This window comes from Hemitrygon akajei, chromosome 30, assembly GCF_048418815.1.
Source record: "Hemitrygon akajei chromosome 30, sHemAka1.3, whole genome shotgun sequence".
NCBI classification, from domain to species: domain Eukaryota; kingdom Metazoa; phylum Chordata; class Chondrichthyes; order Myliobatiformes; family Dasyatidae; genus Hemitrygon; species Hemitrygon akajei.
In genome coordinates this window covers 35,599,379-35,627,277 of record NC_133153.1, presented here as the reverse complement: position 1 = coordinate 35,627,277, position 27,899 = coordinate 35,599,379, and the positions used below count along the sequence as shown (strand labels likewise).

General features: G+C 42.2%; 1 protein-coding gene across 2 annotated transcripts in view; it reads left to right on the top strand.

Annotated features, from left to right (window-relative positions):
• Positions 1 to 7,195: 7,195 nt before the first annotated feature.
• The window catches only part of LOC140718613 (kelch-like protein 25), a 52,424-nt gene continuing 31,720 nt past the window's right edge, over positions 7,196 to 27,899 (top strand). For both annotated transcript variants that reach the window (XR_012096747.1, XM_073032582.1), the window contains exon 1: positions 7,196 to 7,325. The gene's annotated coding sequence lies outside the window, so the exon portion shown is untranslated. The remainder of the gene's footprint in view (positions 7,326 to 27,899) is intronic.

Below are 27,899 nucleotides of genomic sequence, written 5' to 3'. Positions count from 1 at the left end.
ATGATAAATTTGATTCTGATATGGGTCTTTATTGTGGACTAAGAGTGGGAAGTGTGCAGGGTGAGGGGAACCATGGTTGGGGAAAGGCAAGGGAGAGGGGAGGGAGCGGGAAGCACCAGAGAGGCATTCTGAATAAACCAATTGTTTGGAACCAAATGACCTTGTCTGATGTCTCAGGGCTGGGTGTGGCTGCACCTGCGCCATCCCCCGCCCCGGCAATCCTTCTTTGCCACCTGTCCCACACCCCTCCCGCGGCACTCTACCCCGCCATTCCCAACATCCTTTGCTCCTACAGGATTTACAAACTCGCACTTTGCTCCATGTTGACAAATACAATACTGTACAAAATCTTATACTGTATATACAGTATGTGCCTAAGACTTTTGCACAGTACTGTAGATGGGTAAATAGGTTGATGGATAGAAAGATAGATGGACATACATACAGACAGATAGATAGATAAAATAAATAACAGCTTTATTTGTCACACATAGATCAAAACATACATTGAAATGCATTGTTTGCATCGAATCAGTGAGGATTGTGCTGCACCATACTTCCTGCGCCAACATATCATACCCACACCTCACTAACATCAGAAATACAAAACAATTTCTCAGATCAAAAAAAAACTGTAAAATACTAGAAATCTGAGTTTGGGGTTTGTTGCATTTGCAGTATGGGTGAATATTTACAGCTGAAACGAGGCAAACGCAGGAAGCATACTCTCCTAGCCTTTTGTATCGGAAAGTTCTTTGTTAACGGTTGCCAAAGGCTGCAGACGTTTAGTCTTGGTTTTAAGAACATATGTCATTTAGTCTTGAATCTATTCAATCAACTTGCTTTGATGCTTGCTTTCACCAAAGGTTTCTATGAAACTCCGGCAGAATAAATCCAGGGACTGTTTCTGCACACTGCACCCTCTGGCTCTAGGTAGAAATGCTAACAAGGAATGGATTATATAAACGCTCGCCCACTTTTCTTCTTGAAGCTTCTGAGACCCATGATAGTGCTGCATTGTAATGACTCTACTCTTAATAAATTACTGTGATTCTAAAGTACGGTCCCTTCCTATCTGGGCTTAAGTAGACTATTCGGAAATTTATAAAACATGAAACTAGGAATGGATGGACTTTAATGACCCGTTAGTAAATGATACCCAGCCCATCCTTAGGTTGTGGTGGTAGTTAATGCAAATGACACATTTTGTTGAATGTTTCAATGCATGTGTGGTAAATAAGTGCTTTTGAATCAGAATCTGAATCTTTCAGTTAGTTAGTTTTGATGGCTAATACCAAGGGAATGGGTCATAATTATTTTGGTGTTTGGAGGTGTTTCGGTGTATGGGGAATGTCAGTGGTGGATGTGTGGAATGCCCTGACAGGGATGGTGGTAGAGGCAGCTACATTAGGGGCACTTATTAAAATTTTAGATAGGTACATGGATGATAGAAAAATGGAGGGCTATATGGGAGGGAAGGGTTAGTGGAGGTTTAAAGGTTGGCACAACATTGTGGGCCAAGGGCGTGTACAATGCTGTCATGTTTTATGTTCCATGTTCTTTCTCGTAACATACTTTGGAGTTTTATTTAGCAAAGGTAATAATAGCTTAATGGGTTAATGTGGCCCTGTGGGTAAACTTCTTGCCTTTGGGAAAACCCAGTATATTCTGGATCAAATCCCACTTCAGAGACTTGAGCATAGATAATGCAGGCTGACACTGGTGCAGTACCAAATGAGTGGTGTAATGTCAGAGAAATTAAATTAATGGCACACAGACTCCAGAAAAAGATCATCAACCTGGAACAGAAGACTCAGATGGAGGTCAAAGTTCAAAGTAAATTTATATATATATATAAGGTGCCTAAGACTTTTACACAGTATGGTATTTGTCAAAGTGGAGCAGAGAGTGAGATTGTAAATCTGGTGGGAGCAAAGTATGTTGGGAATGGTGAGGGCGGGGTGCTGTGGGAGAGCTGGCAGAGAAGGAGTGCCAGAGCTGCGGGGTGGGGAAGGTATGCGCTGGTGCAGACATTCCCAGCCCTGAGACACCAGGCAAAGTCACTTGATTCCAAACAATTAATTTTTGAATTGGCTTTATTTCTTACATCCTTAACATACATGAGGAGTAAAAACTCTTTACGTTATGTCTCCATCTAAATGTGCAAAGTGCAATCATAGTAATTTATAATAAATGGAACAGTCAAAGTAACATAGAAATACATTCAAATCAGTGTGAGTTAAGCAGTCTGATGGCCTGGTGGAAGAAGCTGTCCCGGAGCCTGTTGGTCCTGACTCTTATGCTGCGGTACCGTTTCCCAGATGGTAGGAGTTGGAATAGTTTGTGGTTGGGGTGACTCGGGTCCCCAATCATCCTTCAAGCCCTTTTTTCACACCTGTCTTTGTAAATCATGGGGAGTTCACAACCACAGATTTATTGATCATTACAGAACATCTCTCTGATGCTTCTCAGTCCCTCCCTTTTTCCCAGCCATGATCCCCTGCTCCCTACCCCTTTTCCACTCTCAGTCCACAATAGAGAGACCCATATCAGAATCAGGTTTATTATTGCTCACATATGTCATGAAATCTGTTTTATTTTTGTGGCAGCAGTACAGTGCAATGCATAAAATTACTACTATACTGTGCATAAGTCTTAGGCACCCTAGCTATATATATGTGCCTAAGACTTTTGCACAGTACTGTATGTATCACCATATACTACCCTGAGATTTCATTTTCTTGTGGGCATTTAGAGTAGGAGAGAGAAATGCAATAGCATTAATGAAAAGACTGACTAACAACCAATGTGCAGAAGAAGACAAACCATGCAAATACTAAATAAATAAGTAATACCAAGAACATAGGTGTAGAGTCTATGAAAGTGAGACCATTCTCAGACACTCTGCCAGTTATACCATTGTCAGTTGAAAAAGTCACTCAGTTTAATCCCACCATCCATTGTTAGATACATAGCCTTACAAGTCATGATTATTCATCTACTGTACACCTAAAAACTGCTTACATGTGTTGAGGGTTCCTGCCTGTGCCACCCTTTCCGTAAGTTCCAGGTTCAACCCCTGGATGAAAGGTCTTCTCACCTCCACCTTCTCCATTACCATCTCCGCCTTCTCTACCCTGCCAATCCTTCTACAATTACTTTAAGTCTCTGCCTTCTGGATTTTGAGCCCTGGGGCCATAGATTTCTGTCACCACAACTAGAATCTGGCTTGCTGATTACATTCTGTTTCACTACAGATTTCCAACAACAAAGAAGTATTTTGCTTTTGGTTCAAGATCTAAAGGTTTGATAGAAGCAATCCCAAATCCTGGTGTTTTATTCAGGAGACGCAAGATCCCAACCTTAAATAAAAAAACAGAAAATGTTGTAAAGATATAGAAGTGCGGGCAGTATCTGTAGGTAGAGAATTAGAATTCAAGTTCAGTTGTCATTCAGCCATACAGCTCTGCAAAGACATGGCTCCTCCATAGAGAGAGTTAAGTGCACCAAGTTCCTGGGAGTTCAAATCATGGATGACCATCCACCCATCCTTCCATCAGGGACATTTATCAGGAACGCTCCCATTCATCTATCCAGCATCCTCTTTGACTTTCTACCATCAGGCAGAAGACTCCAATCCATAAAAACAAGAATGGTCGGGATGGGAAACCGTTTTTTCCATCAGGCCATCCCTGCCGCATCACATTCAACGTGTCACTGGTTAATCTGTTCTGTGCCTTGCAATATTTAATTTATGCACTTTAGTATGTTTATTTATAAGTAATCCATCTGCAAATTTCATCCTTATTTTCATAAGCGCGTTATGTGTATTATTGTGCTTTAAATCCTGGTTTGGAGAAACGTCTCATTTGACAGTGTACATGTATACAGTTGAATGACAATAAATGATTTGACTTGATAAACTTCTTTATTCACACTTTTTCTGGTAAATGGTCGCTTACTCCCTTTCTTGAATAAGGAAGTGGCCTGTTGCTTCCCTGTCTGAGCTGAGCAGAATTGCCTGTAAAGCTGACATTTTTTGAGGTGTGACTGGAGTCTTGCTAAGGCAGGTCAGTTGCAGCATGTCCTGGCTGGAGCTGCTGGAGAGGACTTGGAGATGAGGCGTGGAAGGATCTGAGGTTTGATCGACTTAAGAGCCAAGCTGAATTGGAAAGGTCGAGTACCGGCCTTATCAAGGCGATGGAGCCTGAGCCCAATGGTAAGCAATGACCCGAAGTTTGAATGATTTAAGCGCCAGGCCAGATTGACATGGCCAGGGTGTCATGGTCAGAGGCAAGAGATGGGCCAGTTCAGTTTGCTGCTCCACGGGGCTTTTTGGGATGGATGCAAGTAAGGGAATTTTGTTGATAGGATAAGACTAGGATTGCCATAGTGATAAGCTGTTGATGAAGCTCTCTGATTGATAGGTTAATGAGAGCAGTTCAGTGTGGTAAACAGATAAAAAGAGAGAGAGAGAGAGAGAGGGAAACAAACCTGGGACATGTAAAGATTATGAAAGATAGAGTTGCAAGAAATACCCAACGGGTCAGTCTGTGTTAGTGGAGTGAGAAACACAAAGTCAATGCTGCAAACATATGACCTTAAATCAGACACAAAACACTGGAAAAGCTCAGTAGGTCAGGCAGCATCTATGGAGAGGAATAAACAGTCGAGATGTTGAGCCGAGGGCCTGATGAGGGGTCTTAGCCTATGACGTTGACTGTTTATTCCATATGTTGCCTGGCCTGCTGAATTCTGCCGTGCTTTGTAACTTCAAAAACATTAAACTAATTCAAAGGAAGACATGGGATTTCGTAATGTGGGTCTAACTTCATGTTTAACTTAAGCAAGGCATGCACGTATCACATGGTTGCTGTGATGACGTATGTAATTTATGTATTTATACATATAACCAGTAATGAATTATTGAAATGAACAAGAATGCTTAATCAAACAATGTATTTACAAGATTACTCAAATATTACTGAAATATCAAAAACACAAGTTCCTCCAGCATTTTGTGTGTGCTACTTAAGCTTTCCAGTGCCTGCAGAATCTCTTGTGTTCATGATCTTCATCAGAACTGTGTTGTTCTAATTCAAGCAGAGAAAGTGAGTTAACTGAAGTTATTGAATTCAGAATTGAGTCCAGGGATTGCTGCAACATGCCCAGATGGAAGGTGAGTCATGGTAGCATATTGGTTAGCCCAATTACTTTACAGCGCCAGCTATCACTGATCGGGTTTCAATGTTCAACGTACAATGCGGCTGTCGGTAGGGAGTTCATACATTCTACCTGTGACAGTGTGGGGTTCCTCTGGGTGCTCCAGTTTCCTCCCATGTTTCAAAGATGCACAGATCTAAACGTTCCAGGGTTGAGTGAAGAGCCATTGACTACAGATTGGCATTCAATACTATCATCCCCACAAAGCTTATCAATAAGATTCCAGACCTTAGCTTCAATACTTCCTTATGCAATTGAATCCTCAATTTCCTTACTTCCAGACCCTAGTCAGCATGGATTGACAACATTTCCTCCACGATCACCATTAGCACAGGTGCAACACAGGGCTTTGTGCTTAGCCTTCTGTCTCTACTTGCTTTATCCTTATGGCTGTGAGACTAAGTACAGTTCCAATACAACTTTTTGATACCACAGTTATAGGCTGAATTAAAGATGGTGATGAATCAACATATAGGAGGGAGGCTGACTGGTTGCATAACAATGTCAGTAAGACCTAAGAGCTGATTATTGACTGCAGGAGGAGAAAACCAGAGTCCATGAGCCTGTCTTCACCAGGGGATGAGAGGTGAAGAGAATCAGCAACTTTAAATTCCTCAGCATTATCATTTCAGAGGATCTGTCCTAGGTCCAGCACATAACAACCATTACAAAGAGTTTCTTCTCATTTCTAAAACGTTTGCAAAGATTCGGCATATCATCTAAAGCTTTAACTAACTTCTGTAGATATACCGTTGAGTATACAGTACTGACTAAATGTATTATGGCCTGGTGTAGAAATGCCCTTGAACAGAAAAGCCTACAAGAAGTCATGGATACGGCCCACTCCACCATTGAATACATTTGCAAGGAGCTCTGTCGCAGGGAAGCAGTGTTCATCATCAAGGAGTCCCACCATCCACGCCATGCTCTCTTCTTGCTGATGCCAAGAGGAAGAAGGTACATGAGCCTCAGGTCCCACAACACCGGGTTCAAGAAGTTATTCCCTTTCAACCATCAGACTCTGGAACCAGAAGGGATAAGTTCATTCAATTTCATCACCCCAGCACTGAACTGAACACACAATCTGTGGACTTACTTTCGAGGATTCTACAACTCATGTTCTCAGTATTTATTGCTTATTTATTTTTTTCTCACTTTTTGTTTTTGTACTTTGGCTGTTTCTCAATCTTTGCTCTGTACAGTTTCTCAGTAAATCTATTGTATTTCTTTGTATTTACTGTGGATGCCTGCAAGAAAATAAATCTCAGGGTAGTATATAGTGACATATATGTACTTCGATAATACATTTACTTTGAATTTGGAAGTGTGTGTCTTCAGGCTCCAGTATCTCCTCCCTGATGGTAGCATTGAGAAGAGGTCATGTTCCGGATAGTGAGGGTCCTTAGTGATGGATGCTGCCTTCTCGAGACATCGTCTTTTGAAGTTGTCCTTGAAAGTAGGGAGGCTTGTGCCCTTGATGGAGCTGTCTGAGTCTATGGCCCTCTGCAACTTCCAGCAATTCTGAGCACTGGAACCTCCGTACTGGTAATGCAACCAGTCAGAAAGCTCCCCTCAGTACATCTGTAAAATTTGCTGGAGTCTTTTGTGACATACCAAATCTCCTCCAACTCCTAATGAAGTACAGCCATGTGCCTTCTTGATTGTATCAATGTGTTTGATACCCAAAGGAATTAGGTGCTTGCAACTGTAGATGAAAAGATACTTAATTGGGTAACCGTAATGAAGGGGTGGTGTAGCTAGTATGCGAGTCATCTCATTACTCCACATAAGATTTAAAAACTCGGCAGTTGGGTGTGTGTTTTCCACGACCCCGCCAAACGCCCGCCTACTCCAACCGTCATTGGACGACGTTCCTTTCAGTCAATTATTATGTATGTAGAGGCGATTGGTCTGTCTCGAAATCAATCAGTATTAGGAAGCCATCTCCTCCTGGTTGGAGCCTTTGTTGACAGCTGAATCCCCGCCTCCCTGGCAGTTTCAGAGGACCCCAGATTGTATCCAGTGAATGTTGCAAAGAGTCATTTGATGGGAATCCTCTTTTAAGTCTCAACACTTATTGGAAATGACCATCTCACCAAACTGTAAGTTGCACTTTAAAAGCTAAAAGGATGTTTAAAGATGGGCGAGTTCTTACAAAAAACTGATTGCAAAACGCTTTTTTCCCCCGGCGCTTGCAAGAGTAAAAGCCTTGTCAGTTATTTCTTGCTGGAAACTATATCGCTAGACGCCCCGACATCACAACCGTGATTTCAGGGACATTGTTTTTATCCAGGCGGTCAGAGAAGCAGGTTCTCCGAATCTATCTGTGGGATTTTGGGGGAACGTAGAGCAATTCACCTGGGCTTTTCTATGTGAATGATTGAGTTTGACCCTTCGGGTTTTGCTGGTGTGTGGCACTTTTTCATAATGCTGGTTATTTTAATTGGTTTCTGTATTTTATGTATTTGATATGAGGAAATTGCAGCCTCTGTAGAAAAGTGCTTGCATTTTCTAAGGAGTGAGGCCCACGACGTTATAAAGACGTTGAGAGACGGGTGTTTATTATATATAGAGAGAGCAACATACACAAAATGCTGGTGGAACTCAGCAGGTCAGACAGCATCTGGAAATGAATAAACAGTCGACGTTTCAAGCCGAGAACCTTCGTCAGCACATCTTGTGTTTATTATACAGTTGTGCTCCAAGTAATTTACACGTACAGAATTCTTTTACCCCCGTCAAAGAGTACAATTTGTACTCCCGTCGGAGGGGAGAGTGGTGTGTTACGAGAAGGATCGATGCAGTATTGTTCTACACACGCTGTTTGCTATCTCCGCCGTTGCACTCAGGATTCCTGGGCAGAAAGCGGATGAGAGAGCGGAGATCATCCAAGGGTCGATGCTGGAACCTGAAGATGGGTGCTTTCGGTTATTAACTGGAATTAATTGCTGAAAGACCGTGGAAAAATTCCCAAAATGAAGAAAGCGGCGTTTGACTGAGCTGTGGGGGAAGGCAGTCTACAATCGTGTCATGTGAAGCAACATTTCCCCACCTTGCTGCCCCTAGTATTAATAGCCGTGGCTTCACGGGGAAAAATATAATGAAAGCATTTTGAGAATGGTGTAATCCCAGGAGGATGCAACAATGTGATTTGTACAGAAAATTGACTTTTTAAAATTTAATTTAGTCATTACCTTTAAATAATGAAAACTCACAAGCTACAGGGGACAGTTAATGATATTTTTTTTTTAAAAAAATCAATATGACGATTAAGGATCATGGAGATTTGTGGCACAGCAGGAGCCCACTCAATTTACCCTGTGCAAAAAAAAATATATAATGAGGCTATTTACATTTACAGCTGTTAAGACCAGGTCTGGATGCTTCCCAAGAGGATGTTCCCTATGGTGAGTGAGTCTAGGACCAGAGGGCACAGCCTTAGAATAGAGAGATGTCCATTTATAACGGAGATGAGGAATTTCTTTAGCCAGAGGGTGGTGAGTGAATCTGTGGAATTCGTTGCCACAAATGGCTGTGGAGGCCAAGTCATTGGGTATATTTAAAGCAGAGGTTGATAGGTTTTTGGGCATCAAAGGTTACTAGGACAAGGCAGGAGAATGGGGTTGAGAGGGATAATAAATCAACCATGATGGAATGGCAGAGTAGACTCGAGGGGTCAAGTGGCCTAATTCTGCTCCTATGCCTTAATGCTCTCATGGGCTCCTTTCAGTGGAATTCAATGGGACCAGGCAGTGTGGATCAGATGGGCCAAAGAGTCTGCTTCTGTGTTGTAGTGTTCTACGACATCTCATTATCATCATTATGTTCTATGGTGTAGGCGATCATCGTTTTTCCATAACCATGACTGTTCTCGGCAGATTTTTCCACAGAACGGTTTGCCATTGCCTTTTTCTGGGCAGTGTCTTTACAAGACGTGTGACCCCAGCCATTATCAATACTCTTCAGAGAGCGTCTGCTTGGTATCAACGGTTGCATAACCAGGACTTGTGATAGGCACCAGCTGCTCATACAACCATCCACCATCTGCTCCCAGGCCTTCACAGGGAAGGGGAGGGGGTGCTAAGCATGTGCTACACCTTGCCCAAGGGTAGTTTTTCATTACTTAGTGGAGGGAAGGAGTGCCTTACACCTCCTTTGGTAAAGACATATCTCCATGCACCACCCGATAACTTCTAAATGTGACAGCAGTTTTCATCACCATCAGCTTGTCATGAACTTTCTACACTTTGGATGCAACATTTTCTCCTCCACTCCTTACTCACCTTTACCATTCTCCTTGTATCTATGTCCTGTAGTTGTTGACCTCTCCTTTGGGAAAGAAGAGTTTTGCTGTGCACCCTGAACTGGCTCTCAATTTTACATATCATGTCTAAACCTCTGGCCACCTCCTTGTTTGCGAGTGTGCTGGGGAGGTCAAAGCCCTATGTCTGTCCTCTGGAGGCTGTGCTGGGGTTGTAGGATTGTGTGTGCACATGGTGGAAGGGAGGAATGGGGCTTGTTTTTGCGGTTGTTGCTTGTTGTGTTCTGCTGAACATTGTGGGCATGCTATGTTGGCACCAGATTGTGTGGCAACACTTGCGGGCTGCCCTCAGCTCACCCTCAGATGTGTTGGTTGTTAACACGTTTGTACACATGACAAATAAACTTGAATCTTAGATCATAGAATCATGGAGTCATAGAGCACTACAGCACAGAAACAGGCCCGTTGGCCCATCTAGTCCATGCTAAACTGTTACTTTGGCTAATTACAACAAACTGTACCTGGACCAAAGCCCTCCATAAACCTCCCATCCATGTAGTCATCCAAATTTCTCTTAAGAATTGCAGTCCAATCTACCGTACATCCATTACTTCCAATGGCAGCTCCATCAACACTCTCAACGCCCTCTGAGTGAATTAGTTCCCCCTCAGGTTCTCCTTAAATATCTTACCTTTCACCCTTAACCTATGACCTTTAGTTCTTGTCTTGCCAAACCTCATTTGGAACATACTGCTTACATTTACCCTATATACACTCCTCATAGTTTTGTATACCTCTATCAAAATTCTCTGCATTCTCCTATGTTTCAGGAATAGAAGTCTAACCTATTCAACCTTTCCCTACACTCTCAACTAATCGATCTCAATCAGGCCAATCTCACTTCATAACATTCTCCAAATGCACAACATACTTGTAAATCTTCTGTTCCATCTATAGGGCTGTGATAAGGACTATGCTCAGTATTCTTGATGTAGAATTGATACTGAGTACTCCCTGTAGTTCAAACATAATGTCCCTGGTCTTGTATTTCTGTAACACATTGGGTGTGAGTGTTCATACTTGTGGATTTTATATAAACTAGTCTAATGAGGAGAAACTGCCATCCAGGTAATATTTCAAGTGATATCTCTTTTCACTGAAGTTACTTCTCTTCTGTAAAGTGCCATAGGGGGGTGGTGTGCCATTAAAACATCATTGAATTGAATTGACATCCTTCGCATACATGAGGAGTAAAAAATCTATACATTACGTCTCCATCTAAATGAGCAATCATAATAATTTATGATAAATAGAAAAGTCAATGTAATATAGAGTACCCTTAAATCAGCCTGAGTTCATCAGTCTGATGGCCTGGTGGAAGAAGCTGTCCCGGAGCCCTCGCCACAAGTCACGTGTGCTATTTGTTGTGAATTTTGACTCAATCTTCTCCCCATATTGTTGTTTCGCAGTCTTGATAGCTTTGGGCAGTTCGTAGCTGGTTTTCTTGAGTTCTAGTTGATCGCCAGTGATGTAAGCTCTATGTCACGCTGTAAGTGCTGCTCATACGGAACTATTGATCCAGGGTTTCTGGTTCAGGAAGACCCTGACTGATTTCTGGGGGACAACATCGTCGATGCACTTCCGGATGAAGCACATGACTCCATCAGTGAACTTGGAGACATCCTCATCGTGGAAGACATTTTAGTCGACGTCGTCAAAGCAGTCCTGCAGCAAGGAGGCCGATTGGTCGGACCAACAGTGGATGGTTTTAACTATGGCCACCTCTTGTTTCAGCTCCTGCTTGTACGTCGGCAGAAGCAGGATCTCAGAGTGATCTGATTTTCCAAAGGAGAGCTTTGTAAGCATTGCAGAAGGGAGTGTAGCAGTCATCAAATGTGTTAGATGTGCTGACAATACTTTAGAGAGACTTTAGTCAAAGACGCTTGATGAAAGTCACTAGCGACGATGAAGGCAGCCTCTTGGGTGTGCAGTCTCCAGCGTGTTGATAATCTTGTACAGTTCCTTGAGAGGCAGGTCAGTATCAGCCTGTGGCAGAATGTACACTGTTGTGATGATAACACCGTGAACTCCCTGGGCAGCCAGTAGGGTCTGCACAGCAACACCAGGTATTTCAGGTCTGGGGAACAAAAAGATTTGAGTGCATGCACATTCTGGGGGTCCCCTCCTCCTTTACTCTTCCCAGTGAGGTTTTTTTGATCTGTCTGCCCGGAAGAACCCAGAGGGCTCGATGGCATGATCCGGTATCTCCTCCGTCAGTCAGCTCTCCACAAAAGCACAAAACATTGCATTCCTTTGTTTTATGCTGATAGGAAATTTTGGCTCTCAGTTCACAAAGCTTTTTATCCAGCAACTGAATGTTAGCCAGGAGTATGCTAGGGAGCGACAGTCGATATGCACGCCATTTCAGTCTCACCAAGACGCTGGCTCTGATCATCTTACCATCTTAAACATTTATTCCCCTAGGCTGTTAATCTGATCAACCATTCCAGTTACATCCCCTCTATCTATTTCCTCTGGGTGGTGGGATGGAGATATGTCTCTATCAAAGCAGGTGTAAGGAGCTCCTTCCCTCTGCTAGCCAGCAGGTCACCCTTGGGCAAGGTGTAAAACTTGCTTAGCTACTCCCCCCCCCCCCCCCCCCCCGATCAGGGTCATGTGAAACCATGGGAGCAGGTGGTGGATGGTTGTATGAGCAGCCGGTGCATATCACAAGTCCTGGTTATGCGACCGCTGATGGCAAGCAGACAATCTCTGAAGTGTATTGATAATGGCTGGGCTGACCCATCCTGTAAAGACACTGCCCAGAAGAAGGCAATGGCAAACCACTTATGTAGAAAAATTTGCCAAGAATAATCATGATCATGACCGTGATTGCCCACGTCGTGATGATGATGATCTATTAACCCAGTCACTGGATTGCATTCTAAACACTTTAGAGTGCTTTTTATATTGTAAATACATTTTATTTTATCTAGAGATATAGCTCAGAGTAGGCCCTTCCACCTCAGCAATGCCGACAACCCCGATATAACCTAATGACAGGACAATATACAATGACCAATTAATGCACCTGGTACGTTTTGGACTGTGGGAGGAAACCGGAGCACCCAGAGATAACTGACGGGGAGGGGGTACAGAGACTCCTTCCAGACGGTGCCAGAATTGATCTCTGAACTCAGAGACCCCAAGTTGTAATAGTGTCGCATTAACCACTACGTTACCATGGCACCCATGCTTGAATTTGTGTATGCTCATTTTATTCCATATCCAGACTTTAACCTCCAACATTATTTTATAAGTGCTCTTTGTTGCCTGTTGCATCTTGACCAACACACCACAGCAGATTTCTAATACATGTAAATGATGAATAAAGTTGATCCTAGATCCTTGAACATCAATTTCTCCAACTACTGATAATCCCAGCCCACTTCTCTCTTCTTCCAGTTCTCTTCACTGGCCTATCACCTCCCTCTAGTTCCCCTTCTCCTTCCCCTTCTGCCATGGTCCACTCTCCTCTCCCATCAGATTCCTCCTTAGGCTCTTTACCTTTCCCACCTATCACCTCCCAGCTTCTCACTTCATCCCCCTCCTCCACCCACTTGCCTTTCGCCTCATCTGGTTTCACCAATCACCTTCTGGCTTGTGCTCCTTCACCTCCCCCAACTTTTTATTCTGGCTTCTTCTCCCCGCCCCCCCCCCCCCTTTCCAGTTCTGATGAAAGGTCTCGGCCTGAAATGTTGACTACTTATTCCTCCCCATAGACGCTGCCTGATCTGCTGAGCTCCTCCAGCATTTTGTGTGCGTTACTCTGGATTTCTAACATCTGCAGAAACCCTTGTGTATTTGGTCCTTGATCCTTCAGGAATATTTCTGCAATAGCAAAGGCAACTGACAGTAGGGTTGAACATCTGAGAACGTCACACTTTAAAACAGTCTGTTTGCTTGGGTCAGTACAGAAATCCCTGGAATGAATATTAAGTTATGAACCACAATGGGTTTGGAAATATTTGTGCTGTTCATTCCTTTGCTCAGGTGATGTGAACACCACTGGCAAGCCAGCACCATCACTAATTGACCTCCAATGTAAAGTCAATTACATTGGTAGATCTAAAGTTCAAAGTAAATTTATTATCAAACACAAGAGGTTTACCAGGATGCTCTCTAGTTTAGAGGGCATGTGCTATCATGAGAAGCTTGGGTTGTTTTCTCTGAAGTGGCGGAGACTGAGGGGAGATCTGATAGAGGTTTACAAGGTTATGAGGGCATAGATAGAGTAGACAGGGAGTATCTTTTCCCCAGGGTAGAAATTTCTAATACTAGAGGCAACGCATTGAAGGTGAGAGGGGGAAGGTTCAAGGGGGATGTGGAGGGTAAGTTTTTTAGTCAGAGAGTGGTGGATGCCTGCAAAGAGTTGCCTGGTATGGTAGTAGATGCAGATACATTGGAGGCTTTTAAGAAACAATTATATAGGTACATGAATGTGAGGAAGATGGAGGGATATTCATTGAATATTAACAATTAACTTTATTTGTCACACATGCATTGAAACATACAGTGAAATGCTTCATTTTGCATCAATGTACAGCACAGTCCGAGGATTGTGCTGGGGCAACCCACAGGTGTCGACGCACTTTCAGTACATACATAGCATACCCACAGCTTACTACCCTAACCGTATGAATTTGGAATGTGGGAGGAAACCTGAACAGTCCTGGGGAGAACGTACAAACGCGGCGGGAATCGAACCCTGATCAGGGATCACTGGCACTGTAAAGTGACTGCGCCAACCGCCAGGCTACCACACTGCCCAAAGCAGGAACTGTGGATCAGTCCAATACCCTGATACATGTTTGTCCAGTGGCCTAACCACAGTGGAGGATACGAGGTCACCCTAAGGAGGTTTCTGTGTGGTCTGATTCTATGACAACTGCTAATTGTGGATGCGTTTATCTGAGTTTTAAATAAGTGGGACCTCTGTGACTGAAATCAAAGACAAGCCACCTGCTACAGACAGGTAGAACTATCCTGGGACAAGAGAAAAGCAGCATCTCATTACACATCTTTTGGCTATATTAGGTCCATGTTGCTCAACTTAACCCTTAATGTGCAAACTCATGTATAACAATCTTGCAGAGGTAATGTTTTAATTTTATTTCTTTTCACAGCCCAAACCAACCTAAAAAATATTATTTTTTGTTCTTAGAATGGGAGCTTTCCATGAATAATTGCACCAAAATCAAAATTTGATTGTTCGTTATGTGCCATGTTGTATGACATGGGCGATCATGGTCTTTCCATGACCATGATGGTTCTTGGCAAATTTTTCTGCAGAAGTGCTTTGCTATTGCTGCCTTCTGGGCAGTGTCTTTACAAGACAGGTGGCCCCAGCCATTATCAGTACTCTTCAGAGAGTGTCTGTTTGGCATCAGTGGTCGCATAACCAGGACTTGTGATATGAAGAAGCGCTGTCGACGTTTCGGGTCCTGACGAAGGGTCTCGGCCCAAAACGTCGACAGCGCTTCTCCCTATTGATGCTGCCTGGTCTGATGTGTTCCACCAGCATTTTGTGTGTGTCGTTGTTTGAATTTCCAGCATCTGCAGATTTCCTCGTGTTTGCTCTTGTGATATGAACTAGCTGCTCATACAACCATCCACTACCTGCTCCCATGGCTTCACATCATTGGGGGGGGGGGGGGCTAAGCAGGTGCAACAACTCGCCCAAGGGTGACCTGTAGCTTAGTGGAGGGGAGGAGCACTTTACAACTCCTTTGATAGGTATGTATCTCCACCCACCACCCCAAAAATCAAAATAAGTTTATTATTAAAGTACATACTTTGTAGTATATGTCATCATATACTACATTGAGATTCATTTCCTTGCAGGCATTTACAGGAAAATAAAGAAATGCAATATAATTATAAAATACTAGACAGAAATAAAGACTGACAAGCAACCAATGTGCAAAAGTTAAATTGTGCAGATCAAAAAAGCTGAATAACACTGAGATATACACACAAAATGCTGGTGGAACTCAGCACTGTCATACCGTTTCAGGCCGAGACCCTTCGTCAGGACTAGACTGACAAAGGGTCTTGACCCGAAACATTGACAGTGCTTTTCCCTATAGATGCTGCCTGGCCTGCTGCGTTCCACCAGCATTTTGTGTGTATTGCTTGAATTTCCAGCATCTGCAGATTTCCTCGTGTTTGCCACATAACACTGAGATCATGAGTTGAAGAGCCCTGGTTGTAGAATCAGTTCAGAGTCGAGGTGAGTGAAATTATCCACAGCAGTTCAGGAACCTGATGGTCGTAGGGTAATAACTGTTCCTGATCCTGGTGGTGTGAGATCTGAGGCTCTTGTACCTCATGCCCGATTGGAGTAACAAGAAGAGAGCATGGCCTGGATGGTGAGGGTCCTTGATGCTGGATGATGCTTTCTTGTGGCAGCTGTTCATGTAGAGGGAGTGGGGAGGGCTTGGTCTGTGATGGACAGGGCTGTATTCACCATTTTCTGTAGACTTTTCTATTCCTGGGCATTGACGTTTCCATTCCAAGCTGTGATGCAACCAGTTAATGCAACCGGTGATGCACTGTCTAACTATAGAATCTTATAGAAGTTTTATGTGACATGTCGAATCTATGCAAACTTTTTTAAAAAACACAGATAAACAGAGAATAAAACATTGACAACATGAGCAAACTGTAAACAGGTTAGAATTGATACTTATCATTAGAATACTGATGCCAGAAACAAGCAATCAGTCTTTGTAACAGTGGTTCCACCTCTCTATGACGAGTAAATTGCAGCGTTCTCCTGTCATAGCTATTATGTCACACATCAAGACAAGTTCTTATCTGCCTAATAAATAGGAACTCCTGATAGCCTGTCATACCTATTGGTTGCCAAAGGTATTTTATATGGATTGCAAAGGTCCATTCCGAAGCCTAAGGTTAGCTGGCAGTTCCTGAGGTCAAGAGGCCCATGGTCAGCAAGTTCTAGGCTCGAAGCCCAGAGGTAGGTGAGTCTGGAGGTCAAAGATCAGAGGTCGAAGACCAGAGGTTCACGAGTCTAGAGATTGAAGCCCGAGGTTGACAAGTCTGGAAGTTATAGACAAAGGCCCGATGTCTGCAACCAGGTTTCTGGAAGTTGGAAGCCTGGAGGTGGCCTGTCCTGAGATTGGAGACCTGTTTGTGTGTGTGGGTGTATGGGGATTGTTTTGCAGATGTTACTCGCTGTCCTTTGCCTGTGTGATGTTCTGCAGAACACTTGGGTTGGCGCTGGAATACGAGGTGGCACTTGAGGGCTGCCCGAGCTCATCCTCAGGCTGTATTGGCTGTTAATGCAAACAGTGCATTTTACTGTATGTTTTGATGTACGTGCGATTAATAAATAAATCTAAAACTAATATCTTTGGAGACTATTCCATTCATTGTATACATTCCTTCATTGTACACTCCAATGAATGTGGCTTCAAGAATTAACTTGGCACTGAAAACTGACTTTTACACCGTGCCTTTCAAGCAATTCAGAGTCAAGTAACTACTCCTTGAAGGGTGGTCACTGTTATGGTAATGTCCAATTTGTCCACAGCAGGCTGCCACAAACAACGTCATGAAACTGATCAGGTAATCTGTTTTTTTATAAGAATTATATGTTGGCCAAGGAAGCAGAAGGAACTAAGTGTCTCCTTCAGAACAGTGCCCTGAAATAATTTACAGTCATCTGAGAGGGCAGATGCAGCCTCGATTTAATATCTCATCCAAAGGATAGCCCCTCAGTGCGGTTTTTCTCGATACCATGCTGGAGTGTTTGCAAGTTTTCTGTGTTCAGCTTTTTGATTTGTCAACTGTGTGGTATTTAACAGATCAAATTACTTGCCGAAGGCACCATTAAATTTTGGTGGCATAATGATTTGGCAGGGTTTTCATATGGTTGGGAGACAGCATTTATACGTTAGTTCAGGTTAATTACACTGAGGTCAGAGTAATCGGCAAGTCCGGAGTTTGAGGTCCCATCATTGACAAGTCCAACGGGTGATACCGAATCTTTGGATTGCTACACCAGGTTATTTCTTACTCCATTCCTCGGTTATCTCACCGGTGACTGCAGCATCGATGACAGGTTAGATGTGACATCCTCTGCACTATTTCGCTCCTGTTCAGTTACGGCCTCTTCATCACCTCCTGTTTGAATTGCTGCTACATTTGGAACCAGGACTGGAAATCGCCCTCTCTAAACCACATCCCTTTTAAAGACATTCTTTAAAACTTAGCTCTTTGACCAAGTGTTTGCTTTATATTTTGTTATGTGCTTCATTATGCCATTTTAATGCCTTGGTGAAACGATTTGAGTCATCTTACTATGTTAAGTGCAAGTTGTTGTTATTTGGCATGTTCAGCTGAATAAGGATGACAATTAGGGACCAAGCAGAATGATAGTTTGGCGCAGACCAGATAGGGTGAAGGGCCTGTTTCTGTGCTCTGGTTCTCTATTAACAGCTGAGCCAATGGGGAAGGAGAGTTTTTAGTGCACAATGCGATGGTTCCCTGCAGGAAGCATCTGACATTACCATAAATGGCTTTTAAGGCTGTGTTGGATTAGATACAGAGGGCACATTTATTCTCCAGTACTTTGGCAATGTTACCAAGAAAAAGAGTCTGCAAACACAGAGGAGCCTCGTTTTGATGAAATGGTTTAATTCCAATGAGTTCATGTCAACATATTCCACTAAGTGTAGCCATAGGCCAACTCTTTCACTGGCCTATATTCAGCACTGGAGCTGTACTACAGGGCTGGACCAATATAAAAGCCTTATGAATGAATAATATCTGAATTCATAACATATAAGGTTCACAAACATCCCAGAGATCATGGTGGGTTGGTAAGTTTGCAGATCACACCAAGGTTAGTGGTGTTATGGATTAGTGTACAGTCGGCCCTCCTTATCCGTGAGGGATTGGTTCTGGGACCCCTCGCGGATACCAAAATTCATGGATACTCAAGTCCCTTATTCAACCTGTCTCAATGCGGTGGACCTTAGGACCCAACGGAACCCCAGGCCTTATTTAACTTGTCTCAGTGCGGTGGAAATTAGGACCCGGCGGTAGAGATCTGAATCCTCGGTGTTTCTGTTCACGAAAATAAACACGAACATGATTGAAGATAAAGTGAAAGTAATAAAGCGATTGGAAAGAGGTGAAACACCATCGGTCATTGGAAAAGCATTTGGCTACGTTGGTCAACGATTGGAACAATTTTAAAGGATAAAGTGAGAAAGGCTCTGCCCCGATGAAAGCTTCAATTATTACTAAGCAACGCAGTGGTTTAATTATTGGGTTTTGGGGTTTTGGGATTTTGATCCTCCACATCAACCTGGCATGGTGGAGAGCGCACTCGGGAGCGGTCTGTCCCGAGTCCCAAGAACTTCCGTTCCCGAGCCCGGCGCTGAAACATATGTCCTTAAGTGTTTTATATGCATAGAAAGGTAAAAAATATATACTAAGACAAACATTTGACTAACTGACGCTAAATAATACCGGATGTACCTCTTCTGACTTACTTAGTAAGAGAACTTCTGATTTTTTTCGATTCCGATCCTCAATAACCCACGCACATCTTCCCGTACACTTTAAATCATCTCTAGATTACTTATAATAGCTATTACAATGTAAATGCTATGTAAAATAGTTGTTGTACTGCATTGTTTAGGGAATAATTACAAGAAAAAAAAGTCTGTTCAAGCTCGAACAACAAATGCTGGAAGAGCATTTCCGGATTTTCGCGATTCACGGTTGGTTGAATTCGCGGATAAGGAAGGCCGACTGTATAAGGTTGTTGTAAGTTACAATGGGAATATTGATAGGATGCAGAGCTGGGTCAAGAGGTGGCAGATGGAGTTCAATTCAGATGTATCTTGGAAGGTCGAACTTGAGGCCAGACTACAGTGTTAATGGCAGGATTCTTAGCAATGTGGAGGGACAGAGGGAGCTTGTGCTCCAAGTACATAGATTCTTCAAAGTTGCTAAGTTTTCTTGGTAAGAGTGGTCAGTTTTTGTTCAATATGGTGCTGAGTTCTGGAATTGGGCTGAGATACATTCAAAGGATGTCCATAAAGCCCAATGACTATCTCAGGTAAGCATTACAAGTGCTGCTCCATAGTGTTAGGTGTGGACTAGCACCACATGAACATGGTCTCTTTGAAACTGGTTTAGTGCCCAGAAATTGGGCACCCTACTATACCTGCTTTTGCCTGTGACCACAGTTTGAATTTACTTTAATTAAAATCTGCAACTTTATTTCTTAAATAGTGGTGTGACTCAGACAGGATGGTAGTGATTGTACGATCAGCTTATTGTCCTAGGACAGTAGACAGAGAGAGAGGGGGATATGTCATCAATCATTTTGTTGCTGAGAGCAGAGGTATAGGCAAGGACAAATGTGAGTCCAGTCACAAGAACTCAACGTGATTGACTAGTTAGTTGTCCCCCTTCAGAACTTTCTCACTGCCACCTATCACCTCTCAGCATCTTATTTACTCCTTACTCTCCTGGTGCTCCTTCTCTTTCCTTTCTCACATGGTCTACTCTTCTCTCTTATCTCCTCAAGATATCACAACTGAATCCAATCCTTTCTGTATTTTCTCGTTTGTCCACTCCCATCATGGAAGAGGCTCCGCCAGGCCCACTAGACTCACAAACAGTTACTTCCCCCAGAATTTCCATCAGGCTGACCAACACCTCCATCCATTAACCCATCTCACCACTACAAACACATCAGCTGCTCCTCTCCACGGCCCCTCATCAGCCTTCATCCCTTCGTGCACTGCCACATTACACTTACACTCCATCCCCCATACCTGTCACTGCCATACGGTGTTTTCACCTGCCCTGCTGCTATTGAGAAGAGTTCTTCTGGTCAAGGGTCACTTTATCATTTCCTATCGCAGGGGTTCCCAACCTGGGGTCCACAGACCCCTTGGTTAATGGTAGGAGTTCATGGCATAAAAAAGGTTGGGAACATCTGCTTGACAGAGTCACTCCTGCACCTGGTGTCACTCTATGTATAGACAATCAGTCTATGTGTAAAAGCAGGTACATAAACCACACTCAACAGTTACTTGTACATTGTGTTTTATAGAATTGCTTTATATAATTATATTTATTTAAATGTGTGCTTTATGCTCACAGTGTTTTTAATCATGCATTGGATCCGAATTAACACTCATTTCATTCTCCTTTACACTCTGTACCGAAGAATGACATTAAGCAACCTTGAGGCTATTTGCACTTTCTTGTAACACATTGCAACGGATCAGGCCAGTGTATTTTTTTTTACCTTTCTGTGTTCTGGGGCCAAGTCTGGCACGTGTGCTACTGTCCTGATCAAAATCAACTAATCAGCAGGAATAATCAAATGAAAACTGCAGATGCAGGACATTAAAAACAAAAACAGAAAAGACTCGAAATACTCAGCACTGTCAGACCACATCTGTGAGAAGAGAAATAGAGTTAACATTTCAGGTTGCCTGAGCCCAACAGAGACATCTTATGGCTTATGAAGTACATCAGGCAACACTTTTACATAAGGAGTGGGAGCGGGAATCTTGCAGTGTTTTATGACTTCACATTTATTTCTCATTTAGCTCCAGCATTTGCTCTGTTTTACAACTTTCATCTTGCGTCCTCCAAGAATGATTTCAGCAAAATGGATTCTTTTTAAAAAAAACATAAAGGCGAGAAAATCTGCCGAAGCTGGGAGTCCGAGCAACACATGCCAAATGCTGGAGGAATTCAGCAGGCTAAGCAAAATCTATGGAAAATGGTAAACAGTTGACGTTTCGGGCCGAGACCCTTCATCAAGACTCATGAAGAAGACTCATCAACTGTTTACATTTTTCTGTAGATGCTGCCTGGCCTGCTGAGTTCCTCCAGCATTTTGTGTGTGTTGCTTATATTAAAAAAAGTAACCCTGTTTGTGATTTATTTTTATTCCTTTTAGATCAAAGTTCAAAGTAAATTTATCAAAGTCTCCATATACAACCCTGAGATTCATTTTCCTGCAGGCATACTCAATAAATCCATGATAAAATAATTACCATAACAGAATCACTGAAAGATCCAACTTGGGTGTTCAACAAGAGTGCAGAAGACAACAAACTGTCAAAATAATAAAGAAAGAATAACAATAAATAAGCAGTAAGTATTGAAATCATAAGGTGAAGAGTCCTTGAAAGTGAGTCCATAGATTGTGGGAACATTTCACTAAGGTGCCAAGTGAAGTTGAGTGAAGTTATCCCCTTTGGTTCACAAGCCTAATGGTTGAGGGGTAGTAACTGTTCCTGAGCCTCATAGTGTGAGTCCTGAGACTCCTGTATCTTTTTTGATGACAGAATCAGGAAATGAGCATGACCTGGGTGGTGGGGGGAATATGTGGAGATATATAAATCTAAAGGCCAGATCCCCGCCATAGTGACTGCCACATTTATATTAGTGCCTCCAGTATGTCTTGAAATATGAATGTACACTTGATGAAAGTCATTAAAGGGGAGGCACTAATAATAATAATAAAAATAAAATAATTTGACATTATGAGTTGTAGAGCCCTTGAACATGAGTCTATAGGTTGTGGAATCAGTTGAGTGTTGAGGTGAGTTAAGTTATTCATGCCAGTTCAGGAGCCTGATAGTTGAGGGTTAATAACTATTCCTGAACCTGATGGTGTGATCCTAAGGGTTTTGTACCTCCCAACACTTTTTCACCCTATGAGAGGCCAGGTTCGGGAATTCACTGACCAAGCCAAAACCCCTCACCACATTGTAAGAGTACCTGCAGGAGCAGTTTTTGTAGTTACACAGAACAATTTCTGGATGTATATTATATACATTTCTCTGACATTAAATATATCTTTGAAACTTTGAAAACAAGAGACGCGGTGGAATCGTCTGAATTGCATAAAACAGCCTCAGTGGGCCCGATGATTGCACAGCAGCCTCCTAAATTTAAGTAAGATTCCAGAGCTGCTAAATAAATTGTTACTACTGGTTTGACTTGTGCTGATTATACTTGGATCTCTGTCATAAACTCCACTGTAATTAACATTGCTGTGGTGATACTTCTGTGACATGGAAATAGATTGCATTTACTAGAGTTTTGACTTGTCTCTCTGCCTGCCATCACTTCAGTGACATGTTGTTGCTGGACTGAATACCTAAATTCATTTTATCTAGATTAAATTCTTGCCGATAGTTGTGATATCTAAGGTAGATGGCAGTCAGTAAGCATTGACATTAATATGACTAGAAACCCAAGATGACCAATGAGTGCAGATACCGTTTTGCAAGACAGAGGATAAATTAAATATTTGGCTCAGTGCCTGGCCTGGATTGAAGAGGTCTAGGGGAGTGTTGGGCCAGGAGTTTCCTATGTTTTCCTGGTGTGTTTTAAAAAAAAAAGAAAGAATTCCTTTAGCTGTCTTTAAATTTTACAGATTTTATAGGCTTGGGTCTGCTTCTATCTGAATTAGTTTATAATGTACAAGTTACAAAAAATTAACCTCTTATTAAACCAGGATGCTACCTGGTTTAGAGGACACGTGCTATCACGAGAGGATGGATAAACTTGGGTTGTTTTCTCTGGAGCGCTGGAGGCTGAGGTGAGATCTGAGAGAGGTTTAGAAGATTATGAAAGGCAGATATAAAGTAGACAGGGAGTATCTTTTTTCCAGGGTTGAAGTGTCTAATCCCAGAGGGCATGCATTGAAGGTGAGACGGGGTAGGTTCAAAGGGGATGTGAGGGGTAAATTTTTAACTCAAGGAGTGGTGGTTGCCTGGAATGCGCTGCACGGTGTGGTGGTAGAGGCTTTTCAGAGCTATTTGGATAGGCAGTTGGATGTAAGGAAGATGGAGGAATTTAGACACTGTGTAGGTAGGAAGGTTGGTGTTTGGGTGTTTTTGAGGTTCAGCACAACATTGTGGGCTGAAGGGCCTTTTCCTGTGCTGTACTGTTCTATTATTATTATTATTATGCAATAATTGGTGCATCAGTGCATGACAAGCATTTGGCAGTGAAATGTAAATTCCACTGAGCATTAGCTTAGCAATTTGTAACTCAAGGACTTAATTTCTAAGGGTGTACACTCTACTGAGCTCAGTGCTTCTACTGCCACAATATTATTCAATCCCTGAAGTGGTGTTAAAATGAATTGATCTTTCTAAATCATTTTGGTGAACCTTGGCCTTGTAGCTGAGAAGGGAGGACTAATTCAGGGAGGATTCCTGCATTTCTTATTGGCATTGAAAAAAGTGAGAGTATTAATCTACATATTTTGTACAGCTGTGCAGGCATTACTCTGGGCAGGAAATTTTTACATGGCCTGAAAATTGCACAGCACTTTAAGTGCTTTGTTTGTAATATGCATACCATGAATATTTAGAATGAAAACTGAAAAATTGTATACTTTTGATTTTAATTACGAATTGAAGGGTCTAATGAAATAGAGGACAATGAAGAAAATCTCTTACTTCTCACAATTTTTTACTAATTCCAATTAGTGTCCAATTCCAGTTGCGCAGCAACGAAGTCTACGTGCACGGGAGCATTTCTGTCACTGTGCAACCTCGCACCCGTGCAGCTCAGAGGGAACAGTGGTATTAATATCAGGAGTCACAGAATTTGTCTCTTGCGGCCAAATGTAATTGAAAGGGTGGGCAGTGATGGTTAAGAATAATCAGAAAAATTCCATTTGTTTTAACAATCCTCCTCAACTTTCTTTGCTACTTCAAACTAATTTGTTTTCTTTCTTTCCCAGTTTTGATGATCTCAGATCAAAACATTAATTCTGTTTATCTTTCTGTGGGTACCTCCTGACCTGCTGAGTATTTCCAGCATTTTAAGATTTCAGATTTCTGGTACCTTCAGTTTTTATTTTTCATGATAGAAATGGTGTCTATTGTCTAAATCATATATGTCAAACTCAAGGCCCACGGGCCAAATCCGGCCCGCGGTGGAATTATCTTTGGCCCGCGAGATAATATCTAATTACTATTAAAGCTGGCCCCAGTAATCGAAGCGCCTATGGTGTATGATATGGCTAATGCTGAGTTTATTCAGGTACCAGGTTTTCAGGGTTTTTAGTGTTTATTTGGCAGTCTTGCTTGGCAGTCTTCTTCATAAGAAACGGAATTTGTAAAGTGAAATACTTTGTAGTTATAACAGAGACTGAGACACATGAGAGCAGGCTGAAAAAAACGGAGGCAACGAAAGCTGCGTTCGCACGCGTCTGACTGATCCGGCCCGCATGAAGCTGCATTTTGCTCAATCCGGCCCGTGACCTAAAATGAGTTTGACACCCCTGGTCTAAATGGTTTCAGATCATGAAAAATTGCGGAACTCGATTTATAAACACGAGATTCTACAGATGCTGCAAATCTGGAGATGCTGAAGGAACTCAGCAGGTCAGGCAGCATCTATGGAAAAGAATGAAGAGTTGATGTTTAATAAGTTGACAGAATAAGCAGCACCTTTACTTCTTTAAAAGTTTGGGAAGATTCAGCATGATATCTAAAACTCTGACAAAATTCTATAGATGTGTAGTGGAGAGTATATAGACTGGCTGCATCACAGCCTGGTATGGAAACACCAATACTTTTGAATGGAAAATTCTACAGAAAGTAGTGGACACGGCAGTCTTTCATGGGTAAAGCCCTCCCAACTATTAAGCACAACTACACAGAGCGTTGTCGTAGGAAAGCAGCATCCATCATCAGGGACCTCTACCATCCAGGTCAAGCTCTCCTCTCACTGCTGCCATCAGGAAGAAGGTACAACAGCCTCAGAACACACACCACCAGGTTCAGGAACAGTTATTGCCCCTCAAACATAAGGATTTTAAATCAAAGCGGAAAACTTCACTTGCTCCATAAATGGTCTGTTCCTCCAACCAATAGACTCGCATTCAAGGACTGTTCATCTCATGTTCTCAATATTTACTACTTATTTATTATCATTATTATTATTAATTTATTTTTGTATTTTCACAGTTTGATGTCTTTTGCACACTACCGTAGTTGAAACCCAAGTGGATGCAGTCTTTCATTGATTCTATTGTGGTTATTATTTTATTATTGATCATGACCTCAAGAAAATGAATCTCAGGGTTGTATATGGTGACATCTATGTACTTTGATAATAACTTTGAACTTTGACATTTTGAGCCAAGACCCTTCGTCAGGACTCAAATGAATTTAATCAACTGGATTTAAGATGATTTTTAAAAATTTCACAAACAGGGAGAACATTCAAGTAAGTTAAAACTTCACAAAAACATACAAATCCTGCATCAATAGTTTGTACAAATCATTCAAGATAGGTCACCCTAATAGGATGGCCTTACACACACCTGCGATCTCTGGTGCATAGCTGGGGGCAGATGTGAAGGGCATTCAGCACCCAGCTCGGGAGAATGGGAAATGAGATATGCATCCATCTGTCTAGCCTCTAGGCCATTTCTGACTTTGAAATGGGCAGGTGTGGAAGTCAGGATCAAACTCACTGAGATGATGCAGTTGGCTGGCAGTTCTCCACCGTATTGCAGCTTGTCGAACAGTACCATCTGGCTCAGCTTGAGTTATCATCCCGCCCTATCCAGCTGTGACACAGCTGTGTGTGTCAGTTACCCACCTTCTGCTCCTTCAATATTTTGGATTTCTTGATGTCTTGTGTTAAGCCCAACACAGCTACTGGGGCATAGGCCACCGACTGCATCTTGCAAGAGTCCTCTGTTCTTGGTCAGTCTTCCAAGTTGTTTGCAGGTGAAGATCTTTCCTCTCCCAGAAAAGAGGTGTTCGGAGCTTCTACTGGCGTTTCAGTGTTTTTATGGGATGGGGTTGCTAGGCCCATGCTCAAACCTCCTTTTGCAGCCGGCTTGGAACTCCATGGTGAAGTAATGTCTTTATATACAATAAATATTCTTTGTAGTTGAAGGAATGAGAGCATTACTTCATTGCCTGGTCATTTAAACAGAATTACTGGATGGAAGAGTATATACTACAACTGTAATCTATCATATTTATCTTTCATAATGGGGAATTTCTTGGTCTTTTATGATTGCTTTGCCATTGCAAACTTTGTAAGATTGCACGTTTTTCCAGCACTTAAAATACTTCACGTTACATGCTTCCAATAATTGGATTCTGGCTCAATGCCATTTGCACATTTTTGATGTAACCTAGATTCTGAAATCTGCCTGGCCTTGTCTTGGTAGAAGGCTGCTGGGTGGTGATTATACTGTTAAGTACTAAACAAAATAATGCTTACCTTATTATATGACAGATAAAATGAGCATTTACGAAGTGTTTAATATCTTTGGGTTTCAACAAGATATTTATTTTGTTGGAAGCTTAGTTATTCTTGATATTATGGATGTTAAGGCTCAGTACACTGCAGGAATATGCTTGTAAAGATACAATATTCTTTGAAACTAGTGAAACTACGTCTGTGAGATGCCAATTTTGTGCATTTTGTGCTGCTCCAAAGAGCACTATATGAGGTCATTCTTACCCTCGGCTATTAGGCTCTATAATAAGCCAACCTATAGCCAGGCAAGTGATGACCTCCTCATGTTAGACTGTTAGAGGCAATTTTTAAAATTCTTTCTTACTTCTCTAATAATATTTGTATATCTGTGCACAGGTAATGCTACTGCAATACTGTAATTTCTTTTGAGATCAATAAATATCTAAGTCTTTTCCTTCTATACAAAAGAAAAGGATGAACTTGTAATTTATCAACACCGGTCAAATTCTTAGCCTAACATTACTGAATCTGTACATCATATAAACAGGCCATTTGGCCCAGCACTTGAATGCTGCTCGACATGCCTATCTATACATTCCCATTTTAAGAAGTCTTCCGCCTTTTCTCAACAAAAATACATTTATGAGTGGCCTCATGAAGAAGTTATGGATTTTATGGACACTGACTTGTGGATACCTCTACATATGAATGTGCTCCCGTAATAACATTAAATTTCAAAAACTGGGAGCACTTGTATTTCCTCTTCACTGTTAGTCCTTCAAATCAGAGTTTTCTGTGTTTTTATTGCCATTCATTACAATAATGTGGTGATGTGGTTACCTTATCAAATGATTCTTGTTTATTGTCTGACTTATGGATGTCTGTAAAAACAGAACTGGTTTGTTACCTGGGGACAACTTGTGTATATTTATTTATTTAGAGATACAGTGCAGAACAGGCCCTTCTGGCCCAATGAGCTACACTGCCCAGCAACCCGCCTACTTAACCCTAGCCTAGCCACAGGACAATTTACAATGACCAATTAACCTACTCACCGGCGCATCTTTGGAATGTGGGTGAGAGAGATTTGAAAAGAACA